Consider the following 20,187-nt stretch of genomic DNA (forward strand, 5'->3'; position numbering starts at 1 on the left):
AGGCATGTGTGGACTAGGACATGAGAGGAACAGGAACCACAGAGCGGTGGTGGAATCATCGCGATAGGACACTTCTATTCACCAATTTTGAACTATTGTTACGGTCAGAATTTGACCGATTGGGCCTAAGTCCAGAACTGTTGATGGTATCGACATGGGGTCTTCACCAAGGTGTCCAGAGGACCCCAAAAACCCCCATAGACACCACCTTCATCCCTCTACGACACTTACTTTTCGAGTTATTCCAATTTGTTACGGTCGGCTACTGGCTATTACCCCCTAATCCTAACCCTTAACCGTAACCCCCTAACCCTACCCTACCCTAACCCTGTTGTCACGAAGCGCCAGAATTTTTATTCTATGAAGCTAAAGCGTTGTGTTTTGTCCCAAAGAAAGAGGACTGCATCACCTTTAAATGCGATTTAAAGCCTAAACGTTTTCGTTTATGACTAGCTTACCGTGTTATGACTGAGAACAGGGGGGAAGTAGCGCGAGAGTAATGTCGACCAAAACAAACGCAAGTAAGCCCAAAGACAGCGCTGAAGTTATAAAAAACATCCACAAGCACGCGTTTGAGTATATATCCAAGGCACTGAAGATCGACGAGGACGACACAGGTGAGACGAAGGAGGTTGTGCAGTGGTACAAGAAAGGGATTTCTGAGCTTGAAAGGGGTATTGCAATAGAGCTCACTGGGCATAGAGAGCAGTATGACCGAGCAAAGAGACTTCAGGATAAAATGGTCACCAACCTCACCATGGCAAAAGACAGGCTTACCCTTTTAGAGACGACACTAGTCTCTAAAAGGAGAAATGACCCCCAAGGGACATCACGTCATGCTCTTCCACAGCCAAAGTCAGCTCCTAAAAGTCAACCCGCAGGTGTTTCCACCACCATCAGACCCTCCACTCCTGTAAGACCTTCATTAAGACTAACTGATGCAAAGGTTTGTGGGTTTTTTTGGTTATTTAATAGTGCAGGCACATGCCATTTGAAGCTACCTTTCTAATGTGTAATGCTTTCTGGGACAATCTTATTCCTGCTAAGACAACCGCTCGGGTGGGAAAAACTCAGAATGGAAGACCGGCAGCTGTGAAACAGCCCCCGAAGAGGGATATGAAAAACTTCAAGAATGTGGACAGTAAACTGGCCAACTTAATTAGTGTGAATGCTTGAAAAACATTCACACTAATTAATCAGAAGAATAACCTTCGCTATCATTTATATACGTTTATGATGTTTTGCTGTTACCAGCAGTGCTAACGCTAGCTTCAATGCCAATGCTAGCAACAATGCTAACGCTAGCTATAGTGCTAACACTAGCCTTAGCAGTTGTTAACTGACAAAAAGAATATTCCTGTGATATATCTTGGCGGTCAGTGAGTGAGACAAAAGTAAGAAATGAGCTTTATTATTGCCATTGTGGCTCAGTTTTAACAGTAATAAGAGTGCAAGCGCTAGCAGCATTGCTAATGCTAGCTGCAATGCTAACGCTAGCTGCATCGCTAACACTAACTGAAGTGCTAATGCTAGCCGGAATGCTAGCGCTAGCAGCAATGCTAAGGCTAGTAACAGTCTAACAGTAGCCTTACATAAGTGGAAATACTTCAGGTAATTAGTTTGAATTATAAAATTGCTGCTGTGTCTGTTTTATTCTATTTTTATTTTTTATTCTTTTATTTGGTGTGCTGTATTATTCTATAACCTGCTGACTATGAGTTCAGCGTATCATGTCGTGTGGGCTTTGTATTTCTGTTAGTCTGATAACACTGTACAGACAACTAACATATAATTTCTCGTCTTACACTTTCAGGAACTTGACTGACACCTGTGCTTTGCCTGGTAGGTGTGCACATACTGTAAGAGAAGTAGACCAAAATAAAAAAATAGTCTGACTAATATAAGCTTTGATGGGTTCAAACTTTGTGCTAAACATTTTAAACACAATTTTATAATAAATACACATAAGTGCAGCTTAATAATTGGGCTAAAATATTTTTTTCGTACATTTTTGTAGTCACACTACATGTGATTAGTTAATCATATTTGTATTTAAAAATATTATTGCTGAATTTAATTAAATATTTATTCTTTTAAAAAGTGCCCAATTATGCAACTTTTTGCACATGGCAGCCAACAACAGTTTAGCTTGAATATTTGTTTTAGTAGTCACAATTAGTTCAAACAATTACCATGTGATTTCATTTTAATACAATTATTATTTTTTCTTCTTTTTTGTTCACAGTGTGCAGAAGAAGAACAAGGACCAGATTTCCAGTCTTCTCTCTCATATCCCAACCCCTCTATCCTCTGTCCTTCTCCACCTGTTCTCTCTGCCTTCTTTCCATCTGTATTTCACCCTGTGGTTTGTGCGAAATTGTGCCAAACTAAGAATCTTATTGCGGTTTGATTTAAAGCCGTGTCTCTCCTGCTCTGTCTGTTCTCTCTTCTAAATTTTCTCTCTACCTGTTTTTCATTCTGGGCTTGCTGCTAAGTTGTGCCAAGCCTATAAAGAGAGTGCATAATATTCTCTCAACTGAAGAACAAACTGTCAAACGAAAGACAACTGTTTCAGACAAATAAAAACAAAGACAACATCTCCTGGTGTGTGCCACTCTTATCTTGTGAACATATTTTCTAAAGACTAAGAAACACTTGCAAGTGTGTGAAAATGCCAAGGAAGCAGAAAAAGTCACAAGCTGCAAAACAACGCTGGAAGAAGTTTGATGAGCTTCCATGAGTTCCATGAGCTTCACTGTGAGGCCGTCACAGTGATGTGGCAGGACTAGAGCAGGGCGATATGGCCAAAAATATTTATCACGATATATATTTGAAAATTTGCGATAACGATATAACTGACGATATAATTGATGCGAGACAAAATAGAACTCCACAACATTACTAACGCAAAAAGACAACCTTCCATTTATTTTCACTTAAACAAGAAGCTGGTTTTTATGTACATTAAAGCTTTATAAAAATGTAACGGTGCAAATGCAAATTCCTTGCTGAAAGTTTAACCAAAAGGCATTTCCAGTAGAAATGGGCTGACATATCCTGAGCATAACCATGTATAATATCCACTGAAGTTAAAAAGAGGTGCTTTGCAACATTAAACTGCAGTGTGCAGTACGTATTTTTTGGACCATAAGGTGCACGGGATTATAAGGCACATTAAGCGAAACAAAGCAGTCAGATAAATCAAACTTTATTAAACTCATTCTTCTTGCTTCATCCACTTCTGTACCATTGATTCATTAATGTTGAATTCTCTGGCAGCTGCTCTATTCCCATGTTGTTGCAGTATATTAATGACTAACCTCGTATTGTGGATGGATTATCTCAGTTGTTCTCCTGACTGAAGTTTGGTCCGTTTACAGCATCCTGCCATGCGATTGCATTTGTCTCTAACCATGAGGAACCTTCACGTTAACTTTTATAAGTGGAAAAGTGTTAGTGTTCGTCCTCCAGCTTCACTGTTTATGTTATGCTAACATAGCTGTGTCGCTAGCGATCACGTAGCACATCATTATATACCAGCTAGCCCAACTTCAGTAACCCTACAAACGTCACTGCTGTTTAGTTTCCTGTCTTCATTTATGTTGGAAGTGATAGCAGAGCTGTACGTTTGATTTTTTTCAGAAATCTTTCAGTCAGAACATGCAATATCATGCTTAGGTAGCTAGTGAAACTAGCGAGCTAACTTCCGCTAGCTTCCTGCTAACTCCGTTAAATGTAATAAATTTTGTTTTCATGGATGCCTGGAAGTTAAACTTCATAGTTACACCTGGTAAAGCAGCAATGCTTATCGTTTTATTAAAGATGAAAGAATTTAGACAGTTTTTAACTCTCAGTGATGCTGCAGTGTTCGTTTGACCAGAAGCACACGGAGTTTAGGACCCAGATTACTCCCAGATTTAAGAGCATCTTAGTCTGACAAATACGACAATAACGACGGCCGCATGCATGTTCTGCAAAAAAATGTGCTTTGTCGTGTATCTGACGGACAAACACCAAACGAGGTTCCACATCACTGAAGTTGCACCATTTTTACAAACCAATTCTGGTTCATCTGTTTCACTCAACAATCGGCCATGTGCGTATGAAAACAAAGGCACTGCGCATGCGCGTTTTACTCATATTCTATCGCGACATTTCATTTTCCTATCGTTGCCTAACATTATACCGGTATTACCGTGAACGGTATAATATGGCCCAGCCCTAGGCAGGACCATCTCATGCAGAAAGAGTGAACCTTGAAAACCAGCCCTCTGTTACACATGTCTGTGCATCTCACAGCCAGGCACATCCTAAATATGGAGACTCCAGAAACAAGCAGTGCACATGTAACTCACTCACATTTCTTGCATTCCTTCATGAGAATGAAAACATGACTACAGCTGACCTTAATCTGGTCTTGGATAAAGGTAATGTGATGTACAAAGAGGCCAAGAAAAGATTTCCTAAAAATATTCATTTGGCAACCGACGAGCTGCCAGACAAAGTTGATGCTCGCAGGTCTATGTATCATGTCAACATGACACAGCTTTCCCGGTATGGGACATCTGAAGAACCTCCAGAGGAGGCAGTAGATACCTTTCTCAGCTTAGAAGCAGGACTGAGCTGCCTGTTGTCAGATGTGCAGTATGCCTTATTGATTATGAGTGGATTGTGTATCGCAGCGTTCAGATCCACATCAGGCAAATATGGTTTCTTTGATCCACACTCCAGAACACCCAGTGGTCTTCCTCTACTACTACAGTCACGTAATCGTGATTCAGCAGTGATGCTGAAATTCACACTCCTGAGTGACATGATTAAGAGGCTACAAGATTCTTATGAAATGATGGAGATATCACCCTCTTGTAACTATGAACTGAAGCCTGTGCAGTTCTACAGTATGAGCACAGTCAACCTAAATGATACTATCACAGACACAGTCTGCAGACAAACAGCTGCCACTGCTGTGGCACCTACTGACTCTGATACAACTGTTGATGAAGCAAACCCCTCTACTCCAAGGAGAAACACAACCACTGGTCTGACTGAAAACATATTTTGTCAAATGTCCATTTGTACGCCACTGGTGAAACAAAAAGAAGTCCACATGACTCAGTTCACATCATATGAAGATCAGAATGAACCTCCTAATATACCAAACTGAAGAATTATGCAGTGAATTAAGTTTCCTTCCATCAAGGGATGCTTTTTCATGTCAATCAAATGCTGCCATAAAAAATGTTGCTGCCTGTGATCTTTCTGATATAGTTTTACAAAAACTGAAAAAAGTTAATCAACAACAAAGGCACAAAATGAAAAGAAGATTAATGGCATCAGAGAAACCCAGAAATCAGAGAAAAGAAAACCAAAAAAGGAAAGAACAACTAAAGTATGCTTCAAATAAAGAGTACAAAGAAAAGAAAAAATCTTGCACAAGCGAGGCATATAAACCAATCCTGAAGTTAGACAAAAACAACAACAATATATTAAAAGACGCTACTGTGACAATGCTGAATTTAGACAAAAACAAAAAAATATATATAACTAAAAGGTATCAAGAAAACCCTGAATTCAGAGAGAGACAGAGATCTCGAGTGACTCAGCGTTATGCACGTGACGACCCATTCAGAGTAAGACACAAACAACTAATGAAACAACTAATGCGAGACAGGTATCAAAGTAATCTTGCATTCAGGATTATGCACAACATGAGATGTGCAATGAAAATAAAAAGGAAATACAGATGGGTGAACAGACAAACCCAAGAGAGTGACAACAGTGTGATCAACGAGGCCATATCTGTGTTAAAATCACAAATCAAAGCTGAACCATCATAGCCATGTACTGTATGTTTTAAGGCTTCATTTCCAAACCAAGTGCGACCCCGCACAAGGTCAAAGTATGTCAAAAACCCACGTGTGGTTGCAACATGTTTGACAGGAAGGTTTGTTCATCTTTGTGATGAAAACTGCAGAAATGAGCAGTGCAATGTGCCTGATGAGAGAAAGAGAGAGTGGATTTGTCACACCTGCCACGATCATCTTAAAAATGGATTCATGCCAGCACTTGCTGTTGCCAATAAACTGGATCTTGCTGATATTCCACCTGAACTGTCTGATCTCAACATACTGGAGAGACATCTCATAGCCAAGTGCATACCATTTGCCAAGATCATTCCTCTTCCCAAAGGCAGACAGAGAGCAATTAGAGGAAATGTGGTCTGTGTCCCATCAGAGGTGCAGGAAACTGTTGAAGCACTACCTCGATTGAGAATTAATTCTCAGGTGATGAGAGTAAAACTGAAGAGATGCTTGTCTTACAAAGGTCATCAGCTGTTTCAGACTGTAAGCTGGTCTAAACTTGTGCAAGCACTGCATAAACTCAAGCAGATTCATCCACAGTATAAGGATGTGAGCATCAGAGATGATGCTGAGCTATGTGACCCAACACTTCCTGATGAAGATGATGATGATGATGAAAACATGAATGAGGACGATTATGATGAGGCTGATTTAATGGAAATTGACAGCTGTGAGAAAAATGCACTGAGTGAAGCACAAAATAAAAATGAACAGGACATTGACATGTTACCCTGTGATGGTGAACAATCACGTGAACAGATGAGAGATGATTCAGAGCAAGAAGATGGACTGACTAATGGTGGTTTTGCACTCGAGTCCTGTTTGCAGCCCCCTGATGTGGCTGAGGAGATATTATGTTTCAGTGAAGGAATCTACTCTGTTGCTCCTGCAGAGAGAAACAATCCAATAAGTTTTTTCAAAACACCTAAACTGGAGGCCATGGCCTTCCCTGTGCAGTTTCCTACAGGTCAAAACACACTTGATGAAAGAAGGTTGATCAAAGTATCCCCCAGTGGGTATTTCAAATCAAGACTTTTCTGCATTGATGATCGTTTTGCCAAAGACACAAACTATTTGTTCTTTGCACAGTTTGTGACTGAAATACACTTGGCTACATCCAGCATGACAATACAGTTAAGGAAGGCAAAGCCTCTGACCAGAGATGGGAGAAAAATAACCTCAGGCATGTTACAAGATAAACATGAGGTGGAGAAACTGGTGCGAAATAAAGACGCAGTGAGATTCATGCAACCTCTGAGAGGAACCCCAGCCTATTCGGAGAAAACCACAAGAGATCTTTTTGCCATGATCAGACAGTTGGGAACTCCCACGTTCTTTTGCACATTTTCGGCCGCTGAAATGCGCAGGCCTGAAGTGATTGAGGCAATAACAAGGCAGCAAGGTGAACAAGTGAATTTTGAAGGACTCGACTGGTCGGCAAAGTGTGACATCCTGAGAAGCAATCCTGCGCATGTTTGACAAGAGAGTTGAAGCATTATTCAGAGATTTACTCTTATCTCCTGCAGAGCCACTTGGCAAAGTCATTGACTACTTTTACAGAGTTGAGTTTCAGCACAGAGGAAGCCCACACATACACTGCCTCCTGTGGGTAGAAGGTGCTCCTGTGTTTGAGGAGGATGATGAGCAAACTGTTGTTGATTTTATAAACAAATACATCACAGCTCAGCTGCCTGATCCACATAAACAACCTGAACTGTACAAGAAAGTAACAGAAGTGCAAAAACACAGTAAGAACCACACAAAGACGTGCTTTAGGAGTTTAAGCTCCGGGTGCCGTTTTGGTTTTCCCAAACCACCCTGCAATGAGACAATGATCACAAGACCCAGTGAGGATGATGCACTGGAAGTAGAAATAGCAAAGAACAAGCTCAGACTACTGAACCAGCTGCTGAATGAACCTGAAACTGCTTCCATGAGTTTAGAGCAGCTCTTGGCAAGATGCAAGTTGACACATGCAGAATATGAGCGATACCTGAATAAAATGAACACAAGGAGTACGATCATACTAAAGCATGATCCAAAAGACTCTTGGATAAATGGCTATAATCCACATCTGCTTGAAGCCTGGAACAGTAATATCGACATAAGCTTTGTTTTAGATGCTTTTGGTGCTGCAAATTATTTAATGAAATATATATCAAAAAAAGAGGGCGGGCTATCTGAGTACCTGAAAACTGTCATTGAGAACTCCCATAAGGACAGTGTAAATGAGTGCGATGAAATGAGAGCCGTCATGCAGGCATATTCAAAGAAGCGAGAGATCAGTGCACAGGAGTGTGTTGCTCGTGCATGTGGTCTTCACATGAAGCAATGCTCACGTGCTGTAATATTCATTCCAACTGATGATAATCCTGTGAAAATGAGTCGTCCCCTGTCAGTTCTGGAAAACACAACACCTGAGTCTTCCAATGTTTGGATGACATCTTTGAATGACAAATACAAAGCCAGACCTGAAACACCAGAGTATGAGGAGATGTGCATGGCAGAATTTGCTGCTACTTGCAGGATTGTCTATGGCCAACAGAAAAAAGGTAAAGATGTTTTGCCTCTTCTCAATGAGATGGGATTTGTGCAAAGGCGCAAAAACGATAAGCCTGCTATCATCAGATTTCACCAGTGCTCACAAGAAAAACATCCAGAGCAATATTATGGAAGACTGCTTAAACTGTACCTTCCTCATCGTTCAGACCACGAACTGAAAACACCATCTTTGCCAACCTATCAGGGTTTCTATGGTGCTGGCTGTGTACAGCTACCAGATACTGACCGTCTTGAGTACGTGCAACACATTGTCAAAAGAAACAGAGAGAAATATGAGAAAAACGGTGAGGAGATCGAGAGCGCTGTTGAGGAATATGAGCAGAACAGAGGTGTGACTGACGAATGGTGTAATCTGGCACCTGAATCAGATCTCGTAAGGTTGCCACTTGTTGAACAAGAAAGAGAGCGAGACAATGAAAATGAACAGGAAGATGTGACCGACTACAGCAGTCAGGCTGATGCTTCAACAGAAGTCAGAGCCATCAGGGAACCCCCTGCTATTGATCCCACATTGTTACGTCAGATGTTTCAGAATCTGAACAAGAAGCAAGCCTGCATATTTTATGCAGTTAGAGACTGGTGCATTAAAAGAGTCTGTGCTCTAAATCCAGAGCAGTTTTTCTTTTATATTAATGGTGGTGCTGGAACAGGAAAATCACATCTTATCAAATGCATCTACTCAGAAACATCTAAGATACTGAGCAAAGTGCCCAGATATGCAGACGACGTTGACATATCAAGACCCACTGTCCTGTTAACTGCTTTCACTGGGACTGCAGCTTTTAACATTTCTGGAACAACACTGCATTCTCTTCTCAAGCTGCCTAGAAGCTTAAAACCTCCAATTCAGGGACTTGGCAATCAGCTGGATGAAGTCAGATCAGAACTTTTGAATGCTGAAATAATCGTCATTGACGAAGTGTCTATGGTGTCAAGACATCTCTTTGCATATGTAGATGCAAGACTCAAACAGATCAAAGGGACTCGGAGACCCTTTGGAGGCATGTCAGTTATTGCTGTCGGAGACTTCTATCAGCTACCCCCAGTGCGACAGTCTAAACCTCTCTGTGTGCACGACCCGTCCGAGATCGACCTGTGGCGGGAGCATTTTCAAATGATCACTCTGACCGAGATTATGCGTCAGAAAGATGATGTTGTCTTTGCTGAGATGCTGAACAGAATTCGTGTGAAAGGAAAGTTGGATGAGCTTTGTGAAGCAGATAGAAATTTGTTGTCACAGGCCATAACTGAACCAGCCCTTTGTCCGACTGATGCGTTGCACATTTTTGCAACTAATAAAGAAGTGGATGCACACAACTCTTCAACACTGGCTCTGCTCCATACTCGTATCATTGACATCCATGCAGATGATTTTAGAAAAGATCCTAGAACTGGCAGAATGGCACTTCAAGACAGACCATTCAAAGGAGGTAAAAACAAGTTACCAGACACACTGAAAGTTGCAGAAGGAGCTCGTGTCATGCTCACCAGAAACATTGACATACAAAATGGTTTGGTTAATGGAGCTTTTGGAATACTACTTAGAGTAGTTCACTCTGAAAACGACCAACACATCATCAAGCTTGTACTTAAAATGGATAATGAGACATCTGGAAAGAATAACCGCACACCAGCAGACGACATGGTGTACATTGAGAGAGCAGAGGAGAATCTGAAGCAGAAAGGAGTGGTACGAAGACAGTTCCCAGTGAAGCTGGCCTTTGCATGTATAATACATAAGGTACAGGGTATGACAACTACATCAGCTGTTGTCTCTCTTAAGAGCATTTTTGAGCCCGGCATGGCCTACGTAGCTGTCAGTAGAGTGACGTCTCTCAGTGGACTGTATCTTCTTGATATGGAGGAGAAAAAAATATTCACCAACCCAGAAATCACTGCAGCGCTTGAGAACATGAGACAAGCCAACCTTGATGACATGATGCCTCTTCTACACGTGAGACAAACACTGAGCAGGTCAGACGTTTTCACCATTGTTCATCATAATACAGAGGGACTGCCAGCTCACATTAATGACATCAAGAGTCACCATGAATTGTGTCTAGCAGATGTTTTGTGCCTAACAGAAACACACCTGCGGGGCTCTTTTGTCGCAGAGTCTCCACTTGAAAAATTACAATTTGTTCAAATGCAACAGACACCTGTCCTACACAAACTTTCCCCAGATGGCAAACAGAAGTGGTGGTGGAGTTGCTGTTTATGTGAAAAGTGACATTCAAGTGCATGAAAAACAGTACATCCATAATGTAACTGACCTTGAATTTCTGGCTTTAAAGGTTGAAGCACCAGTCAGTGCTCTGATTGCAGTTGTGTACAGACCTCCAGACTACACTCTGAGGCCATTCCTGAAAAACCTGGTAAGCCTATTAGACTCATTAGAGATCATGGACTGTCATCCCATCATAGTTTGTGGTGATTTTAATGAGAATGTTTTATCCAGTGCAAACAAACCAATCCTGGAACTGTTTGAGTCTAGGGGATACGCACAGGTCATCACTGCCCCTACCACTGAGAAGAACACACTGCTTGACCTAATTTTCATTTCTCAGCCAGAGCGATGTCTCCATTCTGGAGTCATGAAGACCTACCATAGTTACCATGACCCTGTATACTGTGTATTGTCCTGTGATAAGATAAGATAAGATAAGATAAGATAAGATAAGATAAGATAACCTTTATTAGTCCCACATGTGGGAAATTTGTTTTGTCACAGCAGGAAGTGGACAGTGCAAAAGTTATGAGGCAAAAATTAGAATACAATAAGAATAAATACAGTACACAACTGTACAGAATAGAATAAAATAAAATACTATATACAGTAGAATAAAATAAAATAAATATACAATAAGATAAAAATAGAATACAAATACAAATACTATATACAACTGAGTAAAAATACAACGATGACAGAAAGGATTATTGCACTTAGTATTATTGCATATGTATGGATGTGTGTGCTTGATCAGTTAAAGTCTTTATTATGGAGTCTGACAGCAGTGGGGAGGAAAGACCTGCGAAATCTCTCCGTCCCACACCGTGGGTGCCGCAGTCTCCCACTGAAGGAGCTGCTCAGTGCTGTCACAGTCTGCTGCATGGGGTGGGAGATGTTGTCCAACAGGGATGACAGCTTAGCCGCCGTTCTCCTGTCACTCACCACCTCCACTGGGTCCAGAGGGCATCCTAGAACAGAGCTGGCCCTTCGGATCACCCTGTTCAGTCTCTTCCTGTCCACAGCAGAGATGCTGCCGCCCCAGCAGACCACACCATAAAAGATAGCAGAAGCCACAACAGAGTCATAGAAGGTCTTCAGGAGTGGGCCCTCCACTCCAAACGACCTGAGTCTCCGCAGCAGGTACAGCCTGCTCTGCCCTTTCCTGTAGAGGGCGTCTGAGTTATGAGTCCAGTCCAGTCTGCTGTTCAGATGAACACCAAGGTACCTGTAGCTGTCCACAGCCTCAATGTCCATACCTTGGATGTTCAGTGGTTGCAGTGGAGAATGCTTGTGCCTGCGGAAGTCTACCACCAGTTCCTTGGTTTTACTGGCGTTGATCTGGAGGTAGTTCAGCTGGCACCAGTCCACAAAGTCTTGGGTCAGACCTCATGATTCATGATGATTCATGATCTAGATCTTTGAATAGAAAGTAGAACAATATTTAAAAGTTGACTTAAGAAAAAAACGCCCTGCATTGCAGTATAATGTTTGAATTGTTTACATAAAATACAATTACATGAATTAAGTAATGATATCAGTAAAAGATGACAATTTTATTTATTACAGAAAATCCAAAATTCACTAATAGTAACCTATAAATGTCAGAAAAATCAAATATAGCAGTTTAAAATGAACAGTGTAGGCATATCCTCTCTGCAGCCAGGCTTCAACATCCTGCCAGGCTGCCCCAGTCTCACTGTGGCTGGGAGGGAGGGAGGGTGGACCAGAGGATTGCCCACATAACAAATAAATGTTCAACAGCTTCTTCATTGTTTCTGAGAGAACAACAATGACTAAAGGTTGCTTTTTAAAAAAACAAACAAACAAACAAACAAACAAACAAACAAACCTAATTACAGCAATAATGACAGTTAAGCCACTTTATGTGTGCCTCTATTTTGAAATACTATTTACAAAAATTTTATTATTTTGGTTTGTTATAAACTTTAACCTTTTTCAAAAGTATACGATTATATTTTTGGACAATTTTTTCTATGAAACATACATTTTTATGAGCTTTTATCATGTTTTGGCCAGTGCAATCATCAGGGTGGGTCTGGGTTGATAACTGCACATTTCTGGCCAGAAATGTTTCAGCAGTGTTACATATGTAGTACATATGTAACACTTGCTTTCTTTTACCAGCCGATACCCTACTTTTGTATAGACATTGGATGGTGTGAGGTTGGGGAGTTTGGGGGGGGGGGTGTTAGGTTTCCTTTTTTTTTTTTTTGTTAAGAGAGACACAGTCCTCCTGTGTCTTCTCCAAGCTTCACATGTAAAATCCAACAGTGTGAAGCACATAGCAGCCAGAAACTGTAATGCCACAGATCAGAGAGGCTTCATCATCACCATCTTCATCGCCGTACGATCAGAGCGTGAGACTTCACATCTGGAGCACAGGCGAGATTAGTCTTCCTTCTAGCTTGTCCCACAAGCAGTCGGTGAGATTTACTCACAACAAAAAGGGTTAATGACATAATTTCCATGAAAACATGTATTCATTCTTTGTAAAGTGTTTAAATTGTGTTTTCACTTGACCTTAGGAGTGTTAGAGTGTATTGTAATGTCTGTACTCAGGTGTTTCCCTCTGTGATCCATCCCCTTCAGAGCTGAGACACTCAGGACTGAACAGACTGCACAGTTTCTGTGACTGAGCCTCCAAAACACCTTCTTTGAAACCACACATGATAGAAGGGCTTTATATTTGCAGCAGCACTACTACAGGTATTCAGTTTATTACAGGATGTGTTTGTTTCTTAGGACCAGCTCTGAGTGCACACTACCTAACATATACACCTTTCTGTTCATTACAAACCAACTACTCTGGATCATATGGCCAGTTGGCAGGAATGTTGCTGCAGGAAAACATCCCTGGAGATCACCATCATTGTCAGACTGATTGTGCCTCTGTGCAGTGTCAAGATCCTCCCTAAATGAGTGTGTAAGTTGACATTTTCATTATTTTATTCCCTTTGACAAGACAAGTATCACTGATATTTACATTTACAACTATATATGTTCCCGTTTTCTGCTCTTCTTTTAAAGTCCTCAGCTATCCTGCTTCTGTACTGCTTGCCACACATCAAACACTGGCCGGATGACAGGGAGGATCCACTCTGAAGTCACTGGACATGATGAGGATCATATGGGACTTCATAGTTTCACAGAAACGTTGTGCTCTGTGATTACAGGTTTTAAATGGACATAATGACTGCCTCTCTCTGATCAACAGGCTAAAGGATTGTTTTCATTGTTAGTGCTCTGTACAATGTATGCTTATTTAATATTTCATCACAGAGCAAACCTTTATTTATTTAACATATTTTTATTTTGTTTTAATGTTGAATTAACTGTGGGGATTTTTTTTAAGTGGGCACTCGAGATGTCATATGACCAGAAATGTGGTAACTGGAATTCAAAATCTGCTGAGAACGAAACACACACAAAACCCCCAAGAAAATTCAAATTCATTCCATGTAATCCAATCTAAAACATTTTAAACTGCTGAACAGCAACACAAACAGTGTTAAAAAACAGTGTTAACAGAATGATTATGATGATTTTGTACCAAGGTTTCAGGTCACATGGCACACCTTGTTACGGTTCTGGGTCCGTTGGACCCAGTATTTTGAGTTTATTATGTTTTGGTTTTATTTTGCATCATGGATTGTTTTCTTGTTCTCTTGTGGTTGTGGGGATTATTATTATTATTATTAGAGTTTCATGTTTCTATTATCCATGTTTTAGGAATTGTGGTTTCATGTATAGTTCAGTTCCATGTGTCATTTTCTGTCTCTGTGTTGAGTCCATGTCTCTGAGTTGTGATTCATGTTTCCTGTTTTATTGTGAAAGTCTTTGTCTTATGTTAGTGTGTGCAGCTTTGTTCCCCATGTCTCATTAGCCCTGATCTCTCCCAGCTGTGTCTCCCTCCTGTTGCCGATTCCCCCGTTACTACCCTGTGTATATAAGCCCTGTGTTTTCCCATGCTCGGTGTCGCGTCGTACCATCAGATTATGCCTGTGTGTTTCGGTTCTCCATATTCCATGTTCACTTCATGTTTTGTTTTCGTACCAGCAATAAAGCTGAGGTTTTTAAGTTTCAAGTTAGTGTCTGAGTCCTGCGTTTGGATCCTCCTCTCCGCCTGCCCGCACACAGAGGTGTGGACTCAAGTCACATGACTTGGACTCGAGTCATTAATTTTATGACTTTAGACTTGACTTGAAAAAATGTTCTAAGACTTGTGACTTGACTTGGACTTTTACACCAATGACCTGGGATGTGAATTGGACTTGAACCGGTTTACTTGAAAAGACTTGATATTTCACCCCAAATCTAAAATTTAACATGCATATTATATAGAGATTGAAAATGTGACGTCATTCAGGGGTAAAACCGCAAAGAATTCTGGGAACTCGTGGCAAGAGGTACTAGCGCACGCAGGCTTTCAATTGAAATCAGTCACACAGCGATAAAAAGAAACACAAAAATGTCAAGAAGCTGTTGTATTATTAACTGCAATAACCGGTCGCATGACAGCCACGGGAAGCCGACGGGTAAAGAGATCGGTTGTTATCGGATTACGTCGTTGAAGATACAGTGGGGCAAAAAAGTATTTAGTCAGCCACCGATTGTGCAAGTTCCCCCACTTAAAATGATGACAGAGGTCAGTAATTTGCACCAGAGGTACACTTCAACTGTGAGAGACAGAATGTGAAATCCATGAATTCACATGGTAGGATTTGTAAAGAATTTATTCGTAAATTAGGGTGGAAAATAAGTATTTGGTCACCTCAAACAAGGAAAATCTCTGGCTCTCACAGACCTGTAACGTCTTCTGTAAGAAGCTTTTCTGTCCCCCACTCGTTACCTGTATGAATGGCACCTGTTTGAACTCATCATCTGTATAAAAGACACCTGTCCACAGCCTCAAACAGTCAGACTCCAAACTCCGCCATGGCCAAGACCAAAGAGCTTTCGAAGGACACCAGGAAAAGTATTGTAGACCTGCACCAGACTGGGAAGAGTGAATCTACAATAGGCAAGCAGCTTGGTGTGAAAAAATCAACTGTGGGAGCAATCATCAGAAAATGGAAGACATACAAGACCACTGATAATCTCCCTCGATCTGGGGCTCCACGCAAGATCTCATCCCGTGGGGTCAAAATGATCATGAGAACGGTGAGCAAAGATCCCAGAACCACACGGGGGGACCTGGTGAATGACCTGCAGAGAGCTGGGACCAAAGTAACAAAGGTCACCATCAGTAACACACTACAACGGCAGGGAATCAAATCCCGCAGTGCCAGACGTGTTCCGCTGCTGAAGCCAGTGCATGTCCAGGCCCGTCTGAAGTTTGCCAGAGAGCACATGGATGATACAGCAGAGGATTGGGAGAATGTCATGTGGTCAGATGAAACCAAAGTAGAACTTTTTGGTATAAACTCAACTCGTCGTGTTTGGAGGAAGAAGAATACTGAGTTGCATCCCAAGAACACCATACCTACTGTGAAGCATGGGGGTGGAAACATCATGCTATGGGGCTGTTTTTCTGCCAAGGGGACAGGACGACTGATCCATGTTAAGGACAGAATGAATGGGGCCATGTATCGTGAGATTTTGAGCCAAAACCTCCTTCCATCAGTGAGAACTTTGAAGATGAAACGAGGCTGGGTCTTCCAACATGACAATGATCCAAAACACACCGCCCGGGCAACAAAGGAGTGGCTCCGTAAGAAGCATTTGGAAGTCCTGGAGTGGCCTAGCCAGTCTCCAGACCTCAACCCCATAGAAAATCTGTGGCGGGAGTTGAAAGTCCGTGTTGCTCGGCGACAGCCCCAAAACATCACTGCTCTCGAGAAGATCTGCATGGAGGAATGGGCCAAAATACCAGCTACTGTGTGTGCAAACCTGGTAAAGACCTATAGTAAACGTTTGACCTCTGTTATTGCCAACAAAGGTTATGTTACAAAGTATTGAGTTGTATTTTTGTTATTGACCAAATACTTATTTTCCACCCTGATTTACCAATAAATTCTTTACAAATCCTACCATGTGGATTCATGGAGTTTTTTTTCACATTCTGTCTCTCACAGTTGCAGTGTACCTCTGGTGCAAATTACTGACCTCTGTCATCATTTTAGGTGGGGGAACTTGCACAATCGGTGGCTGACTAAATACTTTTTTGCCCCACTGTAAATTGTTCGAGCCATGTTTCCGAAGTAACAAAGAGGCGACGGGTGGCCTGGATTGCAGCCATTCAAAGACCAAATATAACGTCCCAGAACACTCCAGCTCACAGGTTAGTCTGCTCCAAGCATTCCCACAAAGGTCAGTCTTCTGTTGTAGTTAATGCGTCATTTTTCTTAACATAATTGGTGATATAGGTTACAAGCAAGTCTGGCGCTGAACAGAAATTCTCGCGCTATGCTCCTTTGTTTATTGTGCATAAATAGTGAATTGTCCTGACACAATATTGCGTTTCGCTTCTGTTATTATGGTACATTGACAAAAACATATACTTTTATTCACAGGATAAAACAGTTGTTTTGTATCACTAACTGCCCAGTGCGATTACAGCATACAGTATTATTGTCACTGCTACATTTCTGTAATGCTACCAGAAATTATTTCCACTACTAATTAATTACCCTTGAGCTCAAAGGTCCTATTAATAAACGGTTAACGAATGTGTATTTATGAAGACAATTTGTGAGACTGGTAAACTTATGATAGGTACGATGGTCTTTACTTTCTACACGGTGCATTTCAAGGTCCTGTACCCATCCGGCGGTAAACTGTACCTGGGCTTGTTGCAGTGACCGGAAGTTACTAAACTTCATGAGTGTATGCACTCACTCCAAGAACCGTATGATTATAAATATGCATATAAATATGCTACAATGAGATAACTGACTTCATCTAACTAGCAAATGTTGTCCAGGCTACGTAGGTGATGCAGTTTTTTTAAATATGTATGATATTTTTGTCATGCGATTTTAAAGCCGGTCCTACAACCGCATCCAAGAATAACATGCAGCTTATCTCAGAACTGTCGGTGAAAATTATTCTAGGAGCTAGGTTTAATTGAGCTGCATTTTAAAGAGGTGCAATTTCACAATTTGTGTATATTTTCTAAGTTCACTATTTTGTATGTGTTGAGAAAAACACAGATTTTAAAATTACATGGTCTAATATTTACATTTAGCATATAACTGCAACATTATTTTTTCGTTTGTTTTTTTTAAAGACTCGAAAGGACTTGAAATTCAAAGTTTCAGACTTGTGACTTGACTCGGACTTTTACACCAGTGACTTGAGACTTGACTCTGACTTGCCTGACATTACTTGAGACTTGACTTGAGGATAAAGACTTGAGACTTACTTGAGACTTGCAAAACAATGACTTGGTCCCACCTCTGCTGACACACCTAGTGTGTAGTGTGGGGTATCAGCTGGTAAGTATAGTTTTTTTATATTTGTGTCCTTAGAGTTCAGATAGATAAAGCCTTGTGTATAATAATTAGTCATAACCACAACTCAAAGTCAGGGACTAACTAAATTTGGGACTTTGTGTCTGAGCCCAGGTTAAAACAATGTGTAAAAAAGCATTTAGTGGCATGGCTGAACAATGCTGTAAACTATTGATACTTATTTATCCATGTTCACAAAAAGGACTGTGTTTATTTGATTATTTGCATGTGTTAAACTGTGTCACCACCTTAGGCTTTCATTTGAATTTACTCACAAATCTCTATACAGTACACAAGTTTGTATTTTCTCCAGAATGTTTGTTCATCTTTTAAGTTCATTTCAATTAGAAGAATATGAACTTTTAGTATTCATTCAGATGTTTTCTGACTCTAAATTTTCTTTTGTCATTACTCATCTTTTTATTATTTACATTTTAAACATGTTTAGCTTTTTTCCAACTTCTTCTGTGTGAACATCAACTTTCAAAAGTTCTGCACTTTTGTTTTCAGGTTAAAAATTCTGTATTTTCCAGCTCATTCAGAATTTTTAACTTAACATTCAGCAATTAATTCATTTCAGTGCATACATTCAGATTCAAGCATTCACACTGCAGTTTCTTCAGAAAATGCCCTTTCTAGTTATGAATGAAATTGTAGAAAGGTATCAGAAGCATCACAATCAACAAGACATTTTTCCCTGGGTGAAATTTAAAAAAAAAAAAAAGTTTTGCACATTTAAAATATTTCTTCTGTTCACTGCAGTGGAGCGACTGTGTCATTTGATGACATCGCAGGGCAGGATCTGGCAAAGCAAGCACTTCAAGAAATTGTCATCCTTCCTGCCTTAAGACCTGATCTCTTTACTGGTCTGAGAGCTCCTGCACGTGGCTTGCTTTTATTTGGCCCACCAGGAAATGGGAAGACCATGCTCGCCAAAGCAGTTGCTGCAGAGTCTAATGCAACATTCTTCAACATTAGTGCTGCTAGTTTGACCTCCAAATATGTGGGAGAAGGCGAGAAGCTCGTACGAGCACTCTTTGCGGTTGCAAGAGAGTTACAGCCCTCAGTAATCTTCATCGATGAAGTGGACAGCTTGCTCTATGAAAGGAGGGAGGGGGAGCATGACGCCTCTCGCCATTTAAAAACCGAGTTCCTCATTGAGTTTGACGGGTTGCAGTCAGGAAGGGATGACAGGGTACTTGTAATTGGAGCAACTAACAGGCCCCAGGAGCTCGATGAAGCAATATTAAGGCGCTTTGCAAAAAGAGTATATGTGACCTTACCCGATGAGAAGACAAGATTTACGCTGCTGAAAAATCTTTTGGGAAAGCACGGGAGTCCACTGAGCCAAAACGAACTGTCCTGTCTTGCAAAAGTGACTGCAGGATATTCAGGGAGCAATTTGACAGCATTAGCCAGAGATGCTGCACTTGGCCCAATAAGAGAGTTGGGACCAGACCAAGTCCGTATTATAGCTGCTGCTGAGGTGCGCAACATTAAGATGAAAGAATTTGAGGATTCTCTGAAGCAAATCAAACCAACTGTTAGTCCAGCAACTCTTAATATGTACACCAAATAGAACAAAGATTTTGGTGGTCCTTCTTCAATAAATGCATTCATTAAAAAAAAAAAAGGAAAGGAAAGTGGTATTTATCTTCTGAGTCTCATCAAGTAATTAAACATCGAGCAATTAAGTATATTTTTCTAAATTGTTATTCTAAGTAATAAATTAAACAAATTAAATAAAGAAATTGTCATCCTTCCTGCCTATATAAAAAAGGGGCAGGGACACCACCACCCGGCCACATCGATGGCCCGTGCATCTCAGGCTACCAGCTTGCTGGTGGCCTGCTCTTACACAAAACCTAACCCTAACCCCAGCTCCCCCTAACCCTAACGCCATGTCGGGTGTCTAACGACCCAGCAGGGCCTGCTGAGTACAGTGGTGGTGGAATTAGCCCGATCAGACACTCCTATCTGCAACTTTGAACTTTTTATTCGGTCAAATTTTAACCGATTTCAACCAAGTCCAGAACCGTTGGTGCTATCGACATGGGGTCTT

At 41.0% G+C, this 20,187-nt stretch overlaps 1 pseudogene across 1 annotated transcript; it reads left to right on the forward strand.

Annotated features, from left to right (window-relative positions):
• The first annotated feature begins 484 nt into the window (after positions 1 to 484).
• On the forward strand, positions 485 to 19,800 carry LOC146558983 (spastin-like; annotated as a pseudogene). The gene is made up of 4 exons (XR_014888466.1): positions 485 to 946; positions 1,048 to 1,162; positions 18,765 to 18,786; positions 18,888 to 19,800. The product of XR_014888466.1 is annotated as a spastin-like (transcript).
• Positions 19,801 to 20,187: the final 387 nt, after the last annotated feature.

This window comes from Mchenga conophoros, linkage group LG15 (genome assembly GCF_057382185.1).
Source record: "Mchenga conophoros isolate Kocher_MC1m ecotype Shallow Benthic linkage group LG15, M_conophoros_male_GT1.1, whole genome shotgun sequence".
Classification (NCBI taxonomy): Eukaryota; Metazoa; Chordata; class Actinopteri; order Cichliformes; family Cichlidae; genus Mchenga; species Mchenga conophoros.